Source organism: Chrysochloris asiatica, unplaced genomic scaffold (assembly GCF_000296735.1).
Source record: "Chrysochloris asiatica unplaced genomic scaffold, ChrAsi1.0 scaffold00154, whole genome shotgun sequence".
Lineage (NCBI taxonomy): Eukaryota > Metazoa > Chordata > Mammalia > Afrosoricida > Chrysochloridae > Chrysochloris > Chrysochloris asiatica.
The window spans coordinates 3,762,538-3,770,089 of NW_006408672.1; the positions used below are offsets into that span (position 1 = coordinate 3,762,538).

Here is a 7,552-nt window from a genome sequence, read left to right on the forward strand (position 1 = left end):
TAATGATAAAATGGGTATTGTTTTATTTATTTAAACTAATATTTATAAAGCAGCCAACCATACTGGTACTATTCTTCCCATAATGCAGTAAAATATAAAACAAACATTCTTCCCATAATGCAGTAAAAAATTAAAAAAAAAATCTTTCTACAAATATTCAAATAATGAACAAAAGTTAGGGTTTACAGTTAAACAAAGGAGGATGGAGAAAAAAAATCAATGAAGCACCTTTATAAACCTAGTCCTTTACTCTAAACTGTCTATTATGCAGCCTCCCAAATATTATAAAATACAAACAGTCCATCACACATCTTTGTACTCTGAGTTCCTATTTTTGAGGCTAAAGAGCCTCAAGATATTCAATATAGAAACCCGGGTCACATTGTCCCCTTTTTAAATCTACACAATGGGAGTCCTGGCATGGCACTGTGGGTTCATGTGCTGATGGACTACGAGGTCAGTTTGAACCACTAAGTCGGCAGTTCAAGCTTACCAGCTGCTTCTCGGAAACCTATACAGGGTCACTATGAGTCAGAACCCACTGCACTTAACAACAAATACACACAATTGGCATAATGAAAACCAGAATAGCAAGGCAGAGCTACCTAGTTCTGAAACAAGAATTCCTACAAGAAAGGAAGTAATGCAGCCACTGCCCAGATTGACATGGAATTCTATGCCCTCTTCACACCTCTTCAGGTTGTATGCTCATGGAGTCATTTAGGAATAAATCTATGGTTTGTGAGGCCTCCAAATCACTGGCAGAATTTTGCTGGAACTTGGGCAGCAGCAATTCCTCCCCACAGTTCTGAAACTGGTTGTTCCAGGCCTGATTGTGGCAGGAATACTTATTCCAGGGTTGGGTGCACCAAGCCTGGCTGCTGTTCTAGGTCTGGTTGCTCCAAGCCTGGCTGTTCCAGATCTGGTTGCTCCACACTGGAAGGTTTCCAGAAGGAAGGTATCCCTGATGATAGGAAGCATAGAGGTCCAGGTATTCAGCAGGCCCAGAGACCTTCTGAGCCACACCATTGCTACTACTGACAATATGGTGTTTTTCTGCCACCTCTTACATTTCATTCTTTGGTTTGGGAACTAGGTCTTAACTTGTTTGTAGCTAAGGTTCAGGACTTCAGAACGTTCTTGCATCTGCTAGAGGCTGAGGTATTTCTGTTTCTGAAATCTGTATTTAAGTATGCATAGCTGCATCTGAGAGAACACAGTTCTGACCTTCCGTTTTTTGCTATGGCCTTTATTTTCCTTCTTCATTGTGCTTTTTTTCTCTATAGAAGTGGGCAGTTTTACGTTGGAACTGGTGGAAGAATCAGGACTAACCCGAATAAGCAGATCTGAGGAAGCAGGAAGAGGAGAGACAGTGTCTGAGTAGATGCCTCCACAGATGACATTTGCAGGGATGTATAATTTTCTTGAGCCTCCAGAATTGTAGATAATGGTGAAGAGTCCCTAGAATCACAAGCCTCAGGCAGGCTTTGAGGAGAAGTTAGATCCACCACACTGATGTTGTTGAGTGGAAGTGAGGGAGAAACAAAACAAAACAAAGACTTAGGCTGAGTAAATCCCCAAGTCAAACTGAAAGGTGTTTTGAGTGTATAAATTGAAAGTCCTCAGACATAAAAAGCATTAAAAGGCTGAGGTGAAGAGAATTGTCTCAACAGCAACATGAGACCAGCCCCACCAGCCTCACATTTATTTTTGTTTTATGACTTGCTAACTGTGTTAAAAGTCACAGAACCCAGCTGTACAGTATGAAGAAGCCAGATTAAATCATTCATTCACTGCTTCCATCATTTGCTAAGTATTTATTGATCAAGCCCACATGCTAGGAAATCAGCAGCAACAAGACAGTTCAGACTGCAGGAGAAAGTCCTCAGCTGTCTTCTGTTGTCCATTGCAGAGGCAGGCCACTCAAATAGCCCATGTTTCCCACCAAGCAAAGCCCATCACTTAAATGTTCTCTTGTTTAAAAATGATGACACCACCAAGCCCACTGTTTTCTCTACCCTTCCGCATATCACAGTTTGAAGCACAATGGGTAACGGTGGGTAACAGAGGGAGGAGAGTGCAAGTCCAGAGGTCTGGTGCAGGGGGAGGAGGTGGCCCTGGAGTCCCTAGACTGGTTGACTAGGCTCCATGGAATAATGTCTATGTGGCCAGGGAGAGAGGCAGGATGTTCATTTAGGCAGCAAGGTGTGTTAGCGGCTGAGTTCTGGGAATCATCTGGGTGTAGGCTGGAAATGGAGGGCAGATACAAGGGTGCAGCTAAGAAGTCACTCTCTAAGTGAATTCCAAAACCTTTTGAGACTGACTGGGAGTGGTTCAAACACTTTCCCTCCTAGGACTAAGAAGGGGGCTGGTGTGTTAACAAGAAGGATCCTGGCCTTTCTGGGTTTTGTCTTTGCTTCCCATCAAGTTCAGATAAACTCTTATTATGATGTTTATTATTGGTGAGGGAAATCGGCTCAAGGGGAGCCATTGTGGGAAACTCAATCTACTTTGTCCATCCTCAGCCTCTCCTCACTTCCTTTCTTCTTTTCTCCTGTATTCATTCCAGCTCTTCACCATTGTTCTGGAACACAAGAGGGAAGATGGGAACCCCTTGACTGTTAGAAGTTTCTTTCTCAGGAACAGGGTTCATAGTAAGAGGGGCCACCAGTCTAGGAAACTATACATCTGTCCGAGCACTTCCCAAAATGGTAGGATGAATGTGTTTGTTGGGTGATGCTGAGGCAATTGGATGGCGTAGATCTCTTTGTGAGTGTAAACATTAATATTTCATTTAAATAGAATTATGCTGTGGATAATTAAATGATAGACTTTTGCAGCCGTACACTAACAGGGAACTGCCAGAAACCCAAGCCTGTTTCAGAAGAGACATGGGATGAGGGATATCATTGCTGATACCAGATGGATCTTGGCTGAAAACAGAGAATGCCAGAAAGCTGTTTACCTGAATCTATTGACTGTGCAAAGGCATTCAGCTGTGTGGATTGTAACAAATTATAACATTGTAAAGAATGGGAACTCCACAACATTTAACTGGACACAAATAGAACCTGTACACAGATCACGAGGCAGTCATTTGAACAGAACAAGGGGATACTGAGTGGTTTAAAATCAGGAAAGGTGTGAGCCAGGGTTGTATCCTTTCACTATACTTATTTAATCTGTATGCAGAGCAGATAATTCAAGAAGCTTGACTGTATGAAGAAGAATGTGTCATCAGAACTGGAGGAAGACTCATTAATAACTTTGCTTGCTGAAAGTGAAGAGGATTTGAAGCACTTACTGATGATGTTCAAAGAGGACTTAAAATACCTACTGATGAAGATCAAAAACTACAGTCTTCAGTATGGATTGCATATCAACGTAAAGAAAATGAAAATCCTCAAAACTGGCAAAACAAATAGCATCATGATAAATGGAGAAAAGCTGAAGTCGTCAAGGATTTCACTTTACTTGGATCTACAATCAACGCTCATGAATGTAGCAGTCAAGAAATCAAAGACTATATTGTACTGGACAAATCTGCTTCAAAAGTCCTCTTTAATGTATTAAAGAACAAAGAGGTCACTTTGAGGTCCAAGGTATGCCTGGCCCAAGCCATGGTATTTTCAGTCACCTCATATGCATGTGAAAAATAGACAATGAATAAGGAAGACTGAAGAAGAATTGATGCCTTTAAATTATGGTGTTAGTGAAGACTATTCAATATACCAGGAACTGCCAAAAGAATGAAAAAAAAAATCTGTCTTGGAAGAAGTACAGTCAAAATGTTCCTTAGAAGCATAGATGATGAGAAAATACTTCATCTCCAATACTTTGGACATGTTACCAGAAGGGATGGAAAAGGACATCAAGTTTGGTAAAGCTTGGCCATCAAAAAACGAGGAAGCCCCCCACTGGGATGGATTGACAAAGTGGCTGCAACAATGGACTCAAATATAACAATGATTGTGAGGATGTGCAGGACAGGGCAGTGTCTTTTCTGTTATACTTAGGGTTTCTATGACTTGCAACCAACTCATTGGCAACTAGCAACAATATGTATACATATCAATGGAGTCTCAGTGTGATGTTGTAAGATAAACATTAGACCTTAGACCTCAAGGTCATTTGCATTACAAGGTCGACAGTTCAACCTCACCAGCCACCCCTAGGAAACCCTATACAGGGTTGCTATGGCACTTAACAACAACAACATATATGTATATATATGTACATACTATAAATATGTACAGTCATCAGACAGCATGTATGTCCATGGTCTCATAAGGTTATTATAGAGTCAGGAGTTCCAATTGGCGAACTGGAGATAGTGGCTGTAACCAGATGCAGCAAACACAACAGCTTCTCCCATGCAACATATAGAGCTTAAGTCTCACGTATACAAAACAATTGTGCTGCAGGCAGTGAACGGTACAATTCATATAAACTAGAATACATGTCTTGGTAGTTATAATAAATGCTTATGTTACTGACTTATTATGTACTGTATATTTGGAGGATCGGGAGTGGGTAGGAGTAAGGAGTGAGGGTTAGGGTTAAGACTATGGCTAGGTCTAGGTTGTTTAGTGTTAGGTTATGTTAGGACTAACGTTAGTGTTAGGGGTAAGAATTGGATTAGGGTTGGGAGGTCTGTTTTTAGGGTTATAGTTATGTTTACTTTTATTTACTTATTTTATTTTTTCTTGGTATATCCTTGATTTCCTCTTCATTTGGAAGTTCTGAAACTATAATATTCCGTCTTTTTACTTTATGGATTTTTTTTTGTGTGTGTGTGTGTGTTTTTGAATTGTAACTTTGGTTCTCTATTTTCAATCTTGTGGCGCTGTAGGATAAGCACTGTTCTGCTAACCACAAGTTTGACAGTTCAAACACACCAGCTGCTCCTTGGAAACCCTAAACAGGGTCTCTGAGTTGGAACCAACTCTATGGCACTTGATGACAACAACAACATATTTGGGTTGCGTTCTGGGTGATATTGTCATGTATGTTGTCTGCTGCTGTTGGTTCTATGTTCAAAGAACTTAAAGTATTTTTTAAAATGTTGGTCTGGTTTTCACAAATTCTTTTAATTTTGGTTTATCAGAAAATGACTTAATTTCACCATCATATTTGGTGGACAGTTGTGCTGGGTATATGATTTTTGGTTGGCAATTCTTTTCTTTCAGAGTTTTATATATTTCATCCCAGTGTCTTCTTGCTTGCAAGGTTTCTGCTGAGAAATTACAGCTAAGTCTTATTGGTTCTCCTTTGTTGGTAACTTTTTGTGTTTTCTGAAATTCTCTCAGAATTCGTTCCTTGTGTTTGGTTTTGAAAAGTTTGATTATGTCTTGGGATTTTTCTTTTGGGGTCTATCCTGTTTGGAGTTTGTTCAGCTTCTTGAATAACGATCTTCTTGACTTCTTGTCTTCCATGATGTTAGGGAAGTGTTCTTCCAGAAGCCCTTGGACAATATTCTCTATGGGGTTTTTGTTGTTGTTTGTCTTTCTATTCTGCAATTTCAATTACACATAAGTTATTGCTCTTAGTAGTGTCCCATATATATCTTAGCCTCTCTTTGGGTTTTTTTGTTCCTTGTTTTAATTGTTCTTCTAGAAGATGAATATAAATTCAGTCTTCCATTGATTCAATTCTACATTTTTGCCTTTTTAGTACATTATCTATTTCTTAAGTTTAGTGTTAATATTCTATCTAATTGCTGTTTTTGTATGGTTTCCTTTGTTTTTGTTTTCATTTATTTTGTCAGTTGTTTCCTGAAATTTTCTATAGTTTTGTCTATGTTTTCCTTGATTTCTTCTCCAGTTTCTCATTCTCTCAATCTGTTGAAGGTGCCTAAATAGCGTTTTTTTTTTGGAATTTCTTATCAAGTAGTTCCAGTATCATTTCTGGTATTCTATTTTCTGACTCTGTACTTTGGTCACTTGTTTGAGGCACTGTGTCTTGTTTCTTCATGTAAGTTGACACCGTCTATTTTCTTTGAGACCTTGTGGTGTCGTATTTATATTTAATTGATCATTCTTTGTTGGTGTGTTCTCAGGCACTCACTAACTGGCTCCTGGTAGATGTGATAGAGACTTGAGGCTAGTTCTGTATTCACTGTTTGTGTAGTGTAGTTCAAGATGGGTTTACATGCCCCCAGGAGCAGGAGTGCTATGTCTGGTGCCTGATCCCAGGTAGAGCAGAGGCTATGCACCTGGAAGTGCCACTAACCACTGGGTTGGCTAGGGTGAGGACGGGCCATGTGCCTGGCTGCCAGGAAGGCACAGGAACCCTTGCTGCTAACCATTAGCCTCATCCTGTGCCTGCAGATAACTGTATCGGCAGCTGCCTGAAATAGTCCAAGATGGCTGTGCAGTTCAACTCCAGCCTACAGTCTGTTTTCCTTCTCTCTCACTGTTCCTGTTCAGCTTCCTCTTCCATTCAGTGCCCAGTACACCAATCTGTCTTGCCCTCTGACACTCAGGGTTGCTGGATCACCATCTGGGTCTTTTTTACTCGATCTTGCCTGTCTTTGCTGCAGAGTGTGCCTGCTATCTTGCCTTGGAACTGTATTGAAGTTTCTATCATTATTTTAATGTGCATGGACTTTTCTTTCTTACATATAAAAGATTTACCATCTAATAGTGTATACTTTGGTTTGTAGCAGCAACATTCATTTCTTGAGTGTTGTAGCCTTATCTCTGTTAAGTTTTCTTTTGAAAATATTACTGTGAGTGCATCATGGCTCCATACACAGCACTACCAGTTTTAGTAATGGCAAATACAAGAGACAAAGGAGAAGCATCTGTTTGGAAGTGAAACCAAAGGCTATTAACACAAAGGTGGAAAACCACGGAATGCTAATCTCACAATTTGTGTATGTTTGCACAGTGTCCAAATCACATAATGTTCTATTTCACAGAACATATCAAGGATGTTAAGCAACATATTACTGTATACAGTTGTTGTTGTGAGGTGCTATCAAGTCAGTAACAACTCATAGTGACCTTATGCACAACAGAATGAAACACTGCCCAATCCTGGGCCAACCTCACAATTGTTGCCACGCTTGAGCCCACTGATGCTGCCACTTTGCCAATCCATCTCACTGGAGGTCTTCGTCTTTTTCTCTGACCCTCCACCCTACCAAACATGATATCCTTCTCCAGTGACTGGTCCCTCCTGACAATATGTCCAAAGTATGAGTGGATGAAGTTTAGCCATATTGGCCTTCAAGGAGCACTCTGGCTGTACTTCTTTCAACACAGATCTGTTGGTCCTTTTGGCAGCCCATGGCACTTTCAATATTCTCCTCCAACACCATAACTCAAAAGCATCAATTCTTCTACGGTCTTCCTTATTCACTGTCCAGTTTTCGCATGCATATGAAGTTATTGAAAATACCACGGCTTGGATCAGATGCACCTTAGTCCTCCAGCTGGCATCATTTGCTCTTCAACACTTTAAAACGGTCTTGTGCAACAGATTTGCCTAATGCAATACATTGTTTGATTTCTTGACTGCTGCTTCCGTGAATGTTGGTAGCTGAACC

General features: G+C 40.3%; 1 pseudogene; it reads right to left on the minus strand.

The window, feature by feature from the left end:
• Positions 1-685: 685 nt before the first annotated feature.
• On the minus strand, positions 686-3,845 carry LOC102819800 (annotated as a pseudogene).
• Between the last annotated feature and the right edge of the window lie 3,707 nt (positions 3,846-7,552).